Source organism: Schistocerca nitens, chromosome 8 (genome assembly GCF_023898315.1).
Source record: "Schistocerca nitens isolate TAMUIC-IGC-003100 chromosome 8, iqSchNite1.1, whole genome shotgun sequence".
In the NCBI taxonomy this organism is placed as follows: Eukaryota; Metazoa; Arthropoda; class Insecta; order Orthoptera; family Acrididae; genus Schistocerca; species Schistocerca nitens.
The window spans coordinates 585,933,958-585,950,533 of NC_064621.1; positions in this window are offsets into that span (position 1 = coordinate 585,933,958).

Consider the following 16,576-nt stretch of genomic DNA (forward strand, 5'->3'; position numbering starts at 1 on the left):
AGACGACTCCATCTGGCATTGCGTCACACGCACCCTTCGCCACACAGAGGCGAATACTTTGACACTGGCTGTCACGCGCGAACAAGTCGACGGCTTACCATCTGATTTTTACCGAGTCTTCCGGGAACGCGATGGGCGATCATGTTTCAAGAACTGATGACATCTGACCGAACAGTCCCACCCGTCTTTGGTGATGGCATCATCATTCGGGTCTAGAAACCAGCCCGTGGTTCGACGGTCATGAGCTGTAGACCTGGGGGACAGGTTAACATACAGGCTGCCACAGGGGAATACCACGACTTAATTGCAATGGCGGCGGCCTGCAGACTTCGTGCAGCTGTCGTCGCCATAAATTTCGATAGCGCCTTCGATAAAGTGCTTCATCATTTTCTGTTTTCGGTGGCAGTCCGCATGGGCATCCCTTCTTCCCTCATCGACGTCCTATGGCGACTTTACAGCAGTGCCATTTCATTAGTCTAAGTCAATGAACGTTTAGCAGGGCCGTTATACATCCGCCGTTCAATTCGACAAGGGTGTCCCCTGTCCTCTTTACCCTCCTGTATGCTATTGCCCTTTTTTTTTGGTCATCGGTCTACTGACTGGTTAGATGCGGCCCGCCACGAATTCCTTTCCTGTGCTAACCTCTTCATCTCAGAGTAGCACTTGCAACCTACGTCCTCAATTATTTGCTTGACGTATTCCAATCTCTGTCTTCCTCTACAGTTTTTGCCCTCTACAGCTCCCTCTAGTACCATGGAAGTCATTCCCTCATGTCTTAGCAGATGTCCAATCATCCTGTCCCTTCTCCTTATCAGTGTTTCCACATATTCCTTTCCTCTCCGATTCTGCGTAGAACCTCCTCATTACTTACCTTATCAGTCCACCTAATTTTCAACATTCGTCTATAGCACCACATCTCAAATGCTTCGATTCTCTTCTGTTCCGGTTTTCCCACAGTCCATGTTTCACTACCGTACTCCAGACGTACATCCTCAGAAATTTCTTCCTCAAATTAAGGCCGGCATTTGATATTAGTAGACTTCTCTTGGCCAGAAATGCCTTTTTTTCCATAGCGAGTCTGCTTTTGATGTCCTCCTTGCTCAGTCCGTCATTGGTTATTTTACTGCCTAGGTAGCAGAATTCCTTAACTTCATTGACTTCGTGACCATCAATCCTGATGTTAAGTTTCTCGCTGTTCTCATTTCTACTACTTCTCATTTCCTTCGTCTTTCTCCGATTTACTCTCAAACCATACTGTGTACTCATTAGACTGTTCATTCCGTTCAGCAGATCATTTAATTCTTCTTCACTTTCACTCAGGATAGCAATGTCATCAGCGAATCGTATCATTGATATCCTTTCACCTTGTATTTTAATTCCACTCCTGAACCTTTCTTTTATTTCCATCATTGCTTCCTCGACGTACAGATTGAAGAGTACCTTGGATGAGGTGCCCAGGAAGGTGAAGTGGTACCCCTGCTACTTATGCAGACTTTCCGGTACCTGGGCGTTACCTTGACCCCCACTGCCACACACACAGCGACAAAGAATTCCCGTCGCCTGTTACACGTCATCCGTAACGACGTCAGCCAGAATGTCCTGCGCCGCTGGGACACACTTCAACGCGCTGACTTTCTACATCGTTATATGGCATCAAAATTGGTCCACATCCCACAGGTTCTCTCTCTGCAGATGGCGATTCGACGCAACCTTCAGGCGGCCTTTAGTTGTTGTCTTACATCTGGTTCCATGTTTAAAGATGGTGGCGTCGGAGTCAATGTCAATATGCAAGCGGCCGCCGTGTATATCAATACCAAGAAAAGACAGCGGATCGGGCAGGGCTCATACCTAACACGCAGATTGCTTGTGGTCCTCCTGCCTGCGTACACCTCACCACCGCGGTCCGTCGGCCACATCGTGCCTCATTTGTCTCACATTTCGGCCTTTTTCGTCGACTATACTTACACACATACGAGCCTCTCAGATACGTGTCCACCCACGACCAACGATTCTTACAACCTAGTGTTGTGTTGTGTTCCCCAAAATGTGATGGAGACCAAGTATCCACCCATCCAGTGGTCCATAGTGTTGAATGTTATCCACCAGCCCTTTCGCCCTACGGACGTCTGGGCAATGTGGTATCACATAATCAACAGGAAATTTGCCGCAAAAAAGCGACTACACAACATTGGTTTGTTGGATTCCCTCTTTGTCTACTTTTCCAGTAACTCGACACTGATGACAGCGCCTGACCTACTCCTCTTTGTACGACGTCTGGCGATTCGTGCAGCTAATTGTTGCCTGCTACCTCCGAGTGCCTCGAAACAGGATCGAACCATGAATGTTTCTATATCCGGAGGACAAATTTTTTTCCGCCGCCAAATACCGTGCCATTACGTGGGTCAAGGGATGGGACCTAAATCCCGTCTCGACTTCTGGGCCTGTTTACAAACAGTATACACAGCACTCAAAAACATGCCACTTTACCGAACATTATTTGCCACCTATCTTCGAGGGGTCTTTGTTCGACCTTAACTCGGTTGGGTGGCGAGGGAGGGTGGAGCTGAGGGCACGTACCCCACTCTAGAAGTGTCTGAGTTTAGGCCAGTCAATGACACATTCTACCTCCGACCACCGAGGATGGTAGAGTATACCTTATATTCGCTGATTTTTCTTTTTTTTCTTTTTATTTCTTTCAGCCAGTCTTTGTATTTTTTATGTGGATGACGTATGTTCCAAATAATTCCATAAGAATAGTAAAATTTTACATCAAGAATCAAAATAAATAAACAGACAACAGAAGAAGCGTCCCACTTCTGTTGATTCCTGTGTCTCTCACTTTTCTATGCTCTACGGGCTCGGTGACGGTGAGAGGAACAGTGTGACCGGAACTTGATTTTCTACCACTGCCCACTCTGCCCCCTGATCCCCCAACGATCCGTTCCTTATATAACAAAAAGGGCGGTTAAGGCAAAAAAACAAACAAAAAAAAGTGGCAACGTGTTTGCCTACCATTTAGCGCACTTGCATTCGATTCCTGGCTGCATTGGAGGTTTTCTTCGTTCGTGGACTGGGTGTCGTGTTGCCCTCATCATTATTTCATCATCACCAACGTGGAAGTGGCCGAAGGTGGCGTCACCTACTATTCCATGGACGAGTTTCTGTTTCAGAACTGGTAAAAAAAAATGTTGTACCTCTAAATGTAGTTGCAAGTGTAGGACTAAAAATTTCAGTAATATTAATATTAGCACTATTCATGTGTGTATATACATCTTGTAATCTGACATGTCCCTCATCATATAGATAAAATAATCGTGAAAATGATCAATGGAACATGACATAACTAAACAAAAAAAAAAAAAAAAAAAACTAAGTCTGCAGAACGGCAGCCAAACTTCCACGGATGGGGCCTGCTGGCCATCAATGCCACACGATCATTTCATATCATTTCAGTAGTTATTTTCTCCTGATAAGCAGATCAGGTACTGAAGTGTGGACACATGGATGCAACATGATCAGTCTATATGGCCAGCTTCAGTATATTCAGTGAGTAGTAGGGGTCCCTACATATGGCCATACTCTCCATTGTTGCCAGACTTATCCAAGATGGCGGCGAAGACGTCATGCAAGATGGCGGCGTGTACACTTGACAACAACGCATGGCGTCATCCAAGATGGCGGCCGTGACGCCAGATGATGACACAAGTGACACACTCCCCTCCCCTGCCCCTGGTGGAAAGTTTGAATTTTGGCAGGAAAATAGGACAATTTGGTTACCTCCACTGAACCTGTCCCCCATCCCAGAAAAATAGCGGGAAGTTCAAATTCCATCAAGACAATGCAGCACACCTAAGAAAACGGCGGGACCATAGGAGAGTTGGGGTACCTCCACTAACCTAACCCCCTCCCCCAGAAAATGGCAGAAACTTCATATACCAACAGGATAATGCATCACACCACAGTTATCTCTACTAACCTAAGAAAATGGTGGGAAAATGTTCACTGGGGCTATTTCAACTAACCTAAGTCATCCGATCACCACCTCTTCCTAGGAATTGGTGAGAAGTTCAAATTCCAACAGGATAACGCATCACACCTCTACCACCCTAAGAAAATCGCTACCTCCACTAACCTAAGTCATCCTACCGCCACCTCTTCCTAGGAACTGGCTGGAAAAGGACTCAGCCAGCACTGGGCTGCTGGAGAGAGGAAGGAGTGTACTTTATTTATTTATTTTGAAACAATTTATGTATGATTAAATGACGATGGCGTGCTCTTGGGTAAAATATTCCGGAGGTAAAATAGTCCCCCATTCTGATCTCCGGGCGGGGACTACTCAAGAGGACGTTGTTATCAGGAGAAAGAAAACTGGCATTCTACAGATCGGAGCGTGGAATGTCAGACCCCTTAATCGGGCAGGTAGGTTAGAAAATTTAAAAAGGGAAATGGATAGGTTAAAGTTAGATATAGTGGGAATTAGTGAAGTTCGGTGGCAGGAGGAACAAGACTTTTGGTCAGGTGATTACAGGGTTATAAATACAAAATCAAATAGGGGTAATGCAGGAGTAGGTTTAATAATGAATAAAAAAATAGGAGTGCGGGTTAGCTACTACAAACAGCATAGTGAACGCATTATTGTGGCCAAGATAGACACAAAGCCCATGCCTATTACAGTAGTACAAGTTTATATGCCAACTAGCTCTGCAGATGATGAAGAAATTGATGAAATGTATGACGAGATAAAAGAAATTGGGGGGAAGAAATGAAAGAGGAAGCCGCATTGTAGAATTTTGCACAGAGCATAACTTAATCATAGCTAACACTTGGTTCAAGAATCATAAAAGAAGGTTGTATACCTGGAAGAATCCTGGAGATACTAATAGGTATCACATAGATTATATAATGGTAAGACAGAGATTGAGGAACCAGGTTTTAAATTGTAAGACATTTCCAGGGGCAGATGTGGATTCTGACCACAATCTATTGGTTATGAACTGCAGATTGAAACTGAAGAAACTGCAAAAAGGTGGGAATTTAAGGAGATGGGACCTGGATAAACTGAAAGAACCAGAGGTTGTACAGAGTTTCAGGGAGAGCCTAAGGGAACAATTGACAGGAATGGGGGAAAGAAATACAGTAGAAGAAGAATGGGTAGCTCTGAGGGATGAAGTAGTGAAGGCAGCAGACGATCAAGTAGGTAAAAAGACGAGGGCTAATAGAAATCCTTGGGTAACAGAAGAAATATTGAATTGAATTGATGAAAGGAGAAAATATAAAAACGCAGTAAATGAAGCAGGCAAAAGGAAATACAAACGTCTCAAAAATGAGATCGACAGAAAGTGCAAAATGGCTAAGCAGGCATGGCTAGAGGACAAATGTAAGGATGTAGAGGCTTGTCTCACTAAGGGTAAGATAGATACTGACCACAGGAAAATTAAAGAGACCTTTGGAGAGAAGAGAACCACTTGTATGAATATCAAGAGCTCAGATGGCAACCCAGTTCTAAGCAAAGAAGGGAAGGCAGAAAGGTGGAAGGAGTATATAGAGGGTTTTTACAAGGGCGATGCACTTGAGGACAGTATTATGGAAATAGAAGAGGATGTAGATGAAGATGGGATGGGAGATAAGATACTGCGTGAAGAGTTTGACAGAGCACTGAAAGACCTGTGTCGAAACAAGGCCCCGGGAGTAGACAACATTCCATTAGAACTAGTGATGGCCTTGGGAGAGCCAGTAATCACAAAACTCTACCATCTGGTGAGCAAGATGTATGAGACAGGCGAAATACCCTCAGACTTCAAGAAGAATATAATAATTCCAATCCCAAAGAAAGCAGGTGTTGACAGATGTGAAAATTACCGAACTATCAGTTTAATAAGTCACAGCTGCAAAATACTAACGCGAATTCTTTACAGATGAATGGAAAAACTGGTAGATGTGGACCTCGGGGAAGATCAGTTTGGATTCCGTAGAAATGTTGGAACACGTGAGGCAATACTAACCTTACGACTTATCTTAGAAGAACGATTAAGAAAAGGCAAACCTACGTTTCTAGCATTTGTAGACTTAGAGAAAGCTTTTGACAACGTTAACTGGAATACTCTCATTCAAATTCTGAAGATGGCAGGGGTAAAATACAGGGAGCGAAAGGCTATTTACAATATGTACAGAAACCAGATGGCAGTTATAAGAGTCGAGGGACATGAAAGGGAAGCAGTGGTTGGGAAAGGAGTGAGACAGGGTTGTAGCCGCTCCCCAATGTTATTCAATCTGTATATTGAGCAAGCAGTAAAGGAAACAAAAGAAAAATTCGGAGTAGGTATTGAAATTCATGGAGAAGAAGTAAAAACTTTGAGGTTCGCCGATGACATTGTAATTCTGTCAGAGACAGCAAAGGACTTGGAAGAGCAGTTTAACAGAATGGACAGTGTCTTGAAAGGAGGATATAAGATGAACATCAACAAAAGCAAAACGAGGATAATGGAATGTAGTCAAATTAAATCGGGTGATGCTGAGGGGATTAGTTTAGGAAACGAGACACTTAAAGTAGTAAAGGAGTTTTGCTATTTAGGGAGTAAAATAACTGATGGTGGTCGAAGTAGAGAGGATATAAAATGTAGACGGGCAATGGCAAGGAAATCATTTCTGAAGAAGAGAAATTTGTTAACATCGAGTATAGATTTAAGTGTCAGGAAGTCGTTTCTGAAAGTATTTGTATGGAGTGTAGCCATGTATGGAAGTGAAACATGGACGATAACCAGTTTGGACAAGAAGAGAATAGAAGCTTTCGAAATGTGGTGCTACAGAAGAATGCTGGAGATAAGGTGGGTAGATCACGTAACTAATGAGGAGGTATTGAATAGGATTGGGGAGAAGAGAAGTTTGTGGCACAACTTGACTAGAAGAAGGGATCGGTTGGTAGGACATGTTTTGAGGCATCAAGGGATCACAAATTCAGCATTGGAGGGCAGCGTGGAGGGTAAAAATCGTAGAGGGAGACCAAGAGATCAATACACTAAGCATATTCAGAAGGATGTAGGTTGCAGTAGGTACTGGGAGATGAAGAAGCTTGCACAGGATAGAGTAGCATGGAGAGCTGCATCAAACCAGTCTCAGGACTGAAGACCACAACAACAACAACAACAACAACAATTTATTTGGGAATGGAGTATATTTATCATACTGATACAAAACACACAGTCTACAGACATGCAAACCACTAAAAAGGCTCTGCAAACATGCTTGCTAATTTTAAACTGTCGAAATAATGCACCAGTGTCTATTTAAACAATTTGAGCCACTGACCCCATCCAGTGTGTGTGTTCGCCCGCAGGTCCAGAACCCAACTGACCTAGTACACAGTACCACCACCAGAGCGCCCCATGATTTTTTCTGTGACATAATCCAAGATGGTGTGGCGGGGGGGGGGGGATGAAGGGAAAACGATTGTGCCTGTGCTGAACATGAGTTTTTATTGTGCAGGCAGTGTCTCCACCATGAGATCTAGAGTCCAAGTGACCTAGTACACAATACTGCCACCAGAGGGTGCTGTCATCCTTCCTGTGACATAATCCAAAATGGTGGTCTGGAGTGGGAAAATGGCTCGAAAATGACTCAGCCTACACTTGGAGGCTGATGAGGGTGAAGAAGGAGTGAACTGTACTTGTTTTGGAATATTTTATTTAGAGATGAAGTATATTTAGCACACTAACGCAAAACACTCGCGCTGATGTGCTTGGGGTCACAATATACAGTCTGCAGACCTGTAAACTACTTGTAAATAACGCTCTCCAGACATGCAAAAAAGTCCTACTTTACCAAAATAATTATAGCACAGACATAAAAACTGCTCTTATATAATGCAGTACACTGATGTGCATGCATGAAATCATAAACTGTCGAAATAACGCATGGCACAGTTTACAGACCTACTCGCAAAATAATGAAACAGACAAGCAATCAAAGTGCAAGCACCGCCTTCCACACCCTGTTCACTGCACTGTACAGGGGGTTAGCGGCATCTCCCATGAAGTGAATCAGCCATCAGCTGTCAAACCACATGCAGATGCCTGTAGGGTCTCACACACATGGGGCGGCGGCGTCCTTGTCATACTTGACACCTTAGAAATTCCTCTTTTAATATGTGTTCCCCTAGGCATCATTGCTGACGCGACTGGATTGGGGCGCAGTTGCTGCAGGGGCATACGAGCCGTAACAGCCGTGAGCCGCCGCCAGATGCAGGTAAAAGTTGTTTCTATTTACGAGTATTCAGTCAGTGTTATACTGACATCACAGAACTCCAATGCACGCTCACACCTGTCTCACACGTGAGATGCCTCTGCGCAGTACGTGTCTTTACCGTTGATGACAGAGTAGCACAGGGTGCATTGTTTCTAGTGCGGCATGAGAGCTGTATCTAACCCTGGTTAACTGAACAGTGTGACTGACGTAACACCATGAAGAGTGCACTTAGCTACAAACCTTCACAAGCGCATGTAACAAAGTCCTTAATCTTACACCAATGTCTTATGACTATGTAAAAAATAAGAACCGAGTCGACCTCGCAGAAATTGTATAGTGTCCCAGAGATAGTTAACGCTCGCTTTCTTGATGTCTCAGCTTTTATGCACGAAAATTCTTCCCTAACAGAACCTATTTATGAAAAGAATGCAGAATAAAGTCGAATGCAGTCTTCCTCAAGACATGTTAGATGCCCTTGTGAAGGTTTGTAGGTACACGCGCATTCTTCATGATGTTACATCAGTCACATTGTTCAGTTGTAGCAGGGTTAGACACTTATCTCATGTTGCACTAGGAACAATGCGCCCAGTGTTACTCTGTCATCAACAGTAAAGACACGTGCTGCCCAGAGGCGTCTTGCGTATGAGATCTGCGTGAGTTTGCCTTGGAGTTCTGTGGTGTCAGTATAAGACTGACTGTGTGCTCGAAAATAGAAACAACTTTCACCTGTGTCCGGGGCGGCTTGCGTCTGTGATGGCTCACATGCCCCTGCAGCATATGCGCCCCCACCCAGTCGCATGTTGCAATGGTGCCTAGGTGAACATGTATTTCGAGAGAAATTTCTTAGTTGTCAAGTATGAAAGGGATACCGCCGGCTCATGCGTTCGGGACCCTAAGAGGCATCTGTATGTGGTTTGACACTTCATGGGAGATGCCGCTAACCCCCTGTACAGTCCAGTGAACAGGATGTGGGAGGCGGTGCTTGCACTTTGATTGCTTGTCTGTTGCATTATTTTGCGAGTAGGTCTGTAAGCTGTGCTATGCGTTATTTGAACTGTTTACGATTTTGTGCATGCACATCAGTGTACTGCATTATTTAGGAGCAGTTTGCATGTCTGTGCTATAGTTATTTTGGTAAAGTAGGAGTGTTTTGCATGTCTGGAGAGCTTTATTTACAAGTATTTTACAGGTCTGGAGACTGTATATTGTGATCCCAAGCACATCTGGGCGATTGTTTTGCGTGAGTGTGATAAATATACTCCATCCCTAAATAAAATATTCCAAAATAAATAGAGTTCACTCCTTCTTCACTCTCCTCAGCCTCCTAGCGTAGGCTGAGTCATTTTCACGCCATTTTCCCTCTCCAGACGACCATCTTGGATTATGTCACAGGAAGGATGACAGCACCCTTTGGCGGCAGTATTGTGTACTCGGTCCCTTGGGCTCTATATTTCGTGAGGGAGGCACTGCCTGCAAAATAAAACATCATGTCCAGCACAGGAATAATCTTTTTCCGTTCATTTCCCCCCCCCCCCCTCCACCATCTGGGATTATGTCACAGAACAAAAGACGGTGCTATTTGGTGGTGGCACTGTGTACTAGGTCCAGACGTTGTGGTGAACACACTGTTTGCCCCAATCTTGCATAATGGTACTTGCGTCATCAGCTGCTATTAGCTGCCATCTTGAATTACGTCATGAAATGGACGACAGCGCCCTCTGGTGGTGGTACTGTGTACTAGGTCAGCTGGGGTCTGGACCTGGTGGTAAACACACATACTGGATCGTGGTAGTGGCTCAAAGTGTTTAAATAAAGACTGGTGCATGATTTTGACAGTTGAAAATTAGCAAGCATGTTGGTTTGCATGTCTATAAATGAAGTACACTCCTTCCTCTCTCAAGCAGCCCAGTGCAGACTGAGTCCTTTTTCAGCTAGTTCCTAGGAAGATGTGGCGTTTGGATGATTTAGGTTAGTGAAGTAGCCCAAGTGACCTTTTTTCCTGCGATTTTCTTAGGTTGGTAGAGGTGTGATACACTATCCTGTTGGAATTTGAACTTCCTGCCAATTCGTAGGAAGAAGTGGCGGTCGGATGTCTTAGGTTACTGGAGATAGCCCAAGAGACCTTTTTTCCCGCTATTTTCTTAGGTTAGTAGAGATAACACTGGTGTGATGCATTATCCTGTTGGAATTTGATCATCCCGTATTTTCCGGGGGGAGGGGGTTAGATTAGTAGAGGTAGCCCAAGTGTCGTATGGACCCACCATTTTCTTAGGTGTACTGCATTGTCTTGATGGAGTTTGAACTTCCCGCCATTTTTCTGGGGTGGGGGATGGGTTAGTGTAGGCAGCTCAATCGTCTCGCCCTCCATCCAAAATTTAAACATCTCTCCAGTGGGCAGGGCAGGGGTGTGTGTCACTTGCGTCATTAACTGACGTAACGGCCGCCATCTTGGAAGCCGTCATGCACTGTTGCTAAATCTACTCACCGCCATCTTGGATCACCTCATCGCCGCCATATTGGATACATCTGGCAACAGTGGAGAGTGGGGCCTTATGAAGGTAGCCCTACTACTTCAGCGGTGCCATTATGACTGTGCAGGAAACATGAACCAGCCACTGTGGCCAAGTGGTTCTATGCACTTCAGTCGGGGACCGGACTGCTGCTATGGTCGCAGGTTCGAATCCTGCCTCGGTCATGGATGTGTGTGAGGTCCTTTGGTTAGTTTGGTTTTAGTAGTTCTAAGCCTAGGGGTTGATAACCTCAGATGTTAGGTCCCATAGTGCTTAGAGCCATTTGAACCATTTTTGAAGGAAACGTGAAGTAGTAAATATGTGATATGTTTGCAGGAATAATCTTAGACACAGAGGAACTTCAACTGACACACTGAAGTGGATACATATTAAGTTACAAATGATCACATTATCTGCACTTAGATCCCTAACACGTCGTGTACTGTGTCTGAGTGAGTTGAGCATGTACTCGTATAAAATAATGCAAGTAGTCAGGCCTGAAGCTTAAATTGGCCGAACTGCTACAAAAACTGCTACAGGAGGTTAATTCCAATATAAAGACCGCGAACTGCTCTGTTGATAATATTCTTTCATCATGTGAATGATTTAAAAGTGTCACACATAAGAAGAAAAATAGAACTTGGTTCATACCTATCATTTTAACAAAATGTATGCGTGAATTCCTAAGGGACCTGCTGAGGTCATCTATCCCTAGGCTTACACACTAATTGCACTAATGCTAAAAACGAAAAACACACCCATGCCCGAGGGAGGACTCGAACCTCCGGCGAGAGAGGTCGCGCGATTCGTGCCATGGCGCCTCTAACTGGGCGGCTATCACTTTAATACCCCAGCAACATATGAAGATGCTCTGGTGACGGTAGGTCATTTATTTAATATTTCAAAGCCACAGCTGCTCGTTGCATCGAATGAGTGAAATTCGTGGACTTTGTGGTGCCCTGGAATATCCTTGAGCATTTTTCCACGGGAATAGTTACTTAGGTGATATCCCAATGTGTGATGACAGAACCGAGTCGCCCTTCACGAAAAAAGATTTTGCGGTAAGATTTTATTCCTATCGTACGATAGCAAAGAGATTTTCGCTAAACTTTAACATTTATGCTGTGATGAGCGTGCATTAAACTAAGTTAAATGCGTCCTTCAAAGAAACATCTCAACGTACTATTGCTGTAGCTGTAAAAATTTTTGAGTACATATCAGAGGCAACAAGTCGCATGTGCAATTTCCTACATGCTCAGTTCAGAGCGAGAAACGGTGATTGCCCTGAAGCAGATGGCGCAGTACGAATTCCAGACGAGCTGTGCACTGCATTTACGGCTGTCCAACTTTTTCTTGAAAGATTTCCAGATTAGGGCCAAAAAGAATGGAATGGACACAGCGGGTGGTACCACAAGATATGACCAAGCAGCTGTCAACAGTTACGCGCCTGAACCCATTCGAAGCGGAAGAACTGATGTAAAATTTAATAGACACGATGGTAAAAACAGACGAAGCAGTTTATTCCCATGTAAATGTTTGGCGTACTCTGAATACATACCATACCATGGAGTTGATGGACGTCTGTAGCTGCTGAAATACTGTACTGGCACGAACATAGTTTAAAGCACTATTCCGTGACATCATCGAAGCATATAGGGTAACTGGATCTGTTTATGGAGGTGAAGTGTTTGTGTCACCTATTGCTGTGGTCCCAGCGACCTCCATTCTGAATGCAAGAGACTGCAGTTTCCCCTCAAATTGTGATTTGCGTTGACGATGAATACATCGGTTGACTGTTCCTCCTGTTGTGTTTAACGTACTACGGTGCTCCTGTGGAAGCCCACTACAGAGCCCGCTACTATCTTAACTGGTAGACAACATTGTTCACACAGAAGAAATGTCAATGGGCTGACTTAGATATTAAAGATTGCCGACGATATCATAGTAAATTATTCCGGAAGTTAATTTCAGCATACTCTGAATATTTGCTACATTTTTTTTTTGCGGGGGGTGGGGGGTGGGGGGTGGGGGGTGGGGTGGGGGTGGGGGGGTGGTGGGAGGGGAGGCGGCACGGGGAGTTCATCAGAGGATTAAAACGATCATATCTAGAGGAAGACAGGTGTACACTCGAATCACCCACAGACAGTGTATCAAATAAACAATAAATGCCTATTTCAGATTCTCTATCTCTTGCACTTCGTATATGAGTGTAGAACCAATCAATGCTCTTTATCGTTCTCCATTTGTTGTATACAGGCCAATATTAGCTCAGTAGCCAGTTACCATAAGGGATTGGCGATGAGGACAGACATTTCTTCTACTTTCATTTGTGCAATACATCAAATTGTTTACGTAACAGCGCAATGAGCGTAATTGATGCGAGGCCAACTAATGTGCTGAGCTCTCGAATTGCGGCAATGTGGGACGCCGGTAAATGAGCTCAGCTTTAATTTAATATGTGGCGGCCAAATTACAAAAGCAGTACTGCAAGGCCCAAATATCAGTGTAAACATGTGGTGCTCACCCTCCATACGTAACCTAGTCACAACGTGACTGCTTAACTAACAGTCCGGTCTCAAAATTTTAGTAGTGCATCCAGACATGTGTGATTATTCCCTTTATTCTCGGTCGATTCTCGCTGGCGACAGTAAAGAAACAAGAACGAAGATGAATGAGTAGTTTTGGAAACGGTTTCTATTCATCATGTTATGAAATGAACATTTAAATCTTGTGGATTATTATGTGAGTGTTCTTTTTGTGGAACTATTTAATACTGGTGGTGCAGAAAAAGATTTTATATAATGGTGTGGTTAAAAAATAGTAATTATCAGATTCTGGAGATGCACTGCAGTAGCGATAGGGTAATGGGACACTTTCGATCTTGAAATGGGCGCACAACTGTCGCAAGACTCGGTCGAGCGAATGTTTTGTAAGCCAGTGTTTGTATGCATGAACTGAATTTTCTTGAGATAGTCGCAGCTAATCTGATTCTGATATCTGCTTTTTCTAGGTATTTACTGAGTTTGTAAGTGATCAATTCACTTCAGGTAGCTCCGGATGGTTACTACTAAGTTTTTTATGATAGTTACCATTGATTTGTCGAACAGAACCTCTGATTCTATTAAAAAGTCTTCGCTACAGTTGTGCTGGAAGTTCTTATTCGATATACCATCTTTGCCATAAATATCTTCTCTTTCCCTTCATCGTACATTAACGTGTAGGCTCTTCCTTTCAATAAAGCGTTTCCCCTTTTTTTATCCTAACTTTTATTTTCTTGTTTATTGCATTCATGTTTCAATATTACTCAGTAGAGTATCTCACCCTGTTGTCTCGGGAATGACGATTTCCTTTTTTTTTATTGTGGCAGTTTACATTCAGCTCGCTACTCTGACAATCGCCTTTGTCGTCTTAGAATGTTTGAATAGAATCGCATATGTTATTTCCAAATGGGGATATGTGTCACTCAGCTACCACGATGAATTTTCCTCCAGCGTATTGTAATACTTTTTTTTAACAAAATAATTTACATAATTTCATATTTTTAAATTCCATGATGTATAACTGGTATCTAACAGTTATTACTGACACTTCCATTAAAATATGTAGACAATTATTGCTCCAAATTCGACTGTACACACATTTTCCAGACTCTACTTGAACTAATATCACACAAAATGATAAAGTTTACCAGTAATGGGTTTACTGCAGAAGCAAATATGGTTTTGAGGTTGGTTCATGCTGTTGTCAGAGACGCAATGTACATAGATTCCTTTGTTTATCGTCATCGGTGATGTAAAAATTTGTTGAGGCATTGTGAAGCATACCAATAACATTATAGATGAACGCCAGTGTGTTATGTTAATATTAATCACTAGTAATTTCTAGTGACGCGGTGACAGACCATCCAAAGACGCAGGCTTTCATGCATGAGAACATCACTTTGCTGCTGTCAGACGGTCGTACGATGGAAGGGTTCTCACGCGTAAGAGCATTTATCTCTTACTGGTGTGTCACCTAATCAATTATAATTACACGTGACAGAAAATCGAAGCATACATTACATACATGCTTCACGATTTATTTCATCGTTAGCACGGAGGCTCCTTGCCACCTGCAGAGTGACTAGCAGCTGCTGCTCAGCATGAGCCAGCTGTAGTCGAAGATCACGGCTTGCTCCACGGCTTCGATACATTTTATATGACTGAAAGTAGAGGGGGGGGAGGGAGAGGAAAGGAAAGGGAAGGAATTAATGATATCAGCTGCGTCGGGACTTTCCATAGCATCAGGGGCGGCGAGTGAAAATGCGTGCTCGACCGGGACTCGAACCCGGTATCTTCTGGTTTCTAGACCGCTGCGCTTACAGTTGCGCCCCCAGACACAACGTTCCACAAATGCGTGGGCCGTCACGGCAGCCTCCTTGGCAGACACATACTCCCACCTTGTACAACTCACTTGCAGTCTCCGTCCATGGCGTCCATGCTCGCTAATTTTAGATTCCAGCTTGAGCTCGAACGTAGATGCGCATTAATTGCCCATCGAGGTGAAGAGTTATATGAATGCGTGTGTTGGACATGTTCTAAAGAACACAAACCAATCAGAATCAGCAACTGCGACACATATCATATAGCTGAAGTTGGACGGGGTAGAAAGGAAAGTAAAAAATAGGGGACTAATGATATCAGCTGCATCAGGACTTAATGTGAAATCAGTGGCGACCAGTGAAAATTTGTGCTGGATCAGGACTCAAACACGGGATATCCCGCTTACTACGCAATTGCGTTAACCACTGCACCACCCGGACACAGCGTTTATCGAAAATGCACGGACAGTCTCGGTGTGTCCGCGCCAGATTCACACACCCACCTACCGCCCCCTATCTGTATTTCAAGTACACGTCCTTCGTGCTTGTTAATTTTAGATTCTTGCTAGAGCTCTAACGGAAACGTTGCATCCACGCTGAAAATACTAACTAATCGCCCGCAGATTCGGATCAGTTATTTGAATGTATGGCGTCTGTTCTTTCGGAAACGCTAACCACTTCACCACTTAGGCAGAGCTTTTGCCGTAAATACGCGAACGATGTTGATACTCTCCCCGGCTGACCCAAACTTCCACCTAGTGCTACCTGTCCACATTCTCCATACATGCTCGCTAATTTTAGATATTCCCTGGAGCCCGAACGTAAATGTGCATCCACGCTGAAGGTTGTGGATTAACTGCCCATCGAGGCGAAACAGTTTTATGAATGCTTGTGAATGCTTGCCGCCTGTTCCTTCGGACATGTCCGAAAGAACGAGTATACAAATCATTGATCTTTTTACGAAGAATCGCTTTTTTTTTAATTCCACAAAATAGTAACAAAAATGGCTAGCTTACAATGAAATGACATAAATAAGGTGACAGATAACTGCGATTCGGCTCTATGAGCAATTAATCCACAAACTTCCGTGTGGATGAAATTTACGTTCGGGCTTCAGGAAATATCTAAAATAAGCGAGCATGGAGGATATGGACGGCGACTGTGGCTCTAGGTGAGAGTGTTGGTCAGCCGGGAGGCGTATGGAGTCAGTCCGTGCATTTGCGGTAAGCAACGGCTGGGGCTCAGAATGGGTGGTGCAAGGCGGGAGATTTTGTCAGCCACGGAGCATAAGGAGATGGTCTGCACATTCGTAATAAGCGCTGTGTCCCGATGGTACAGTTGTTAATGAAACTTCTTAGTAAAGAGGAGATCCCGAGCCCGAGTCCCGGTCTGGCACACGTTTCAATTCGTTGCAGCTGAATCCGCATAAAATCCCCACGCGGCTGATATCATTAGTTTCTTCCAT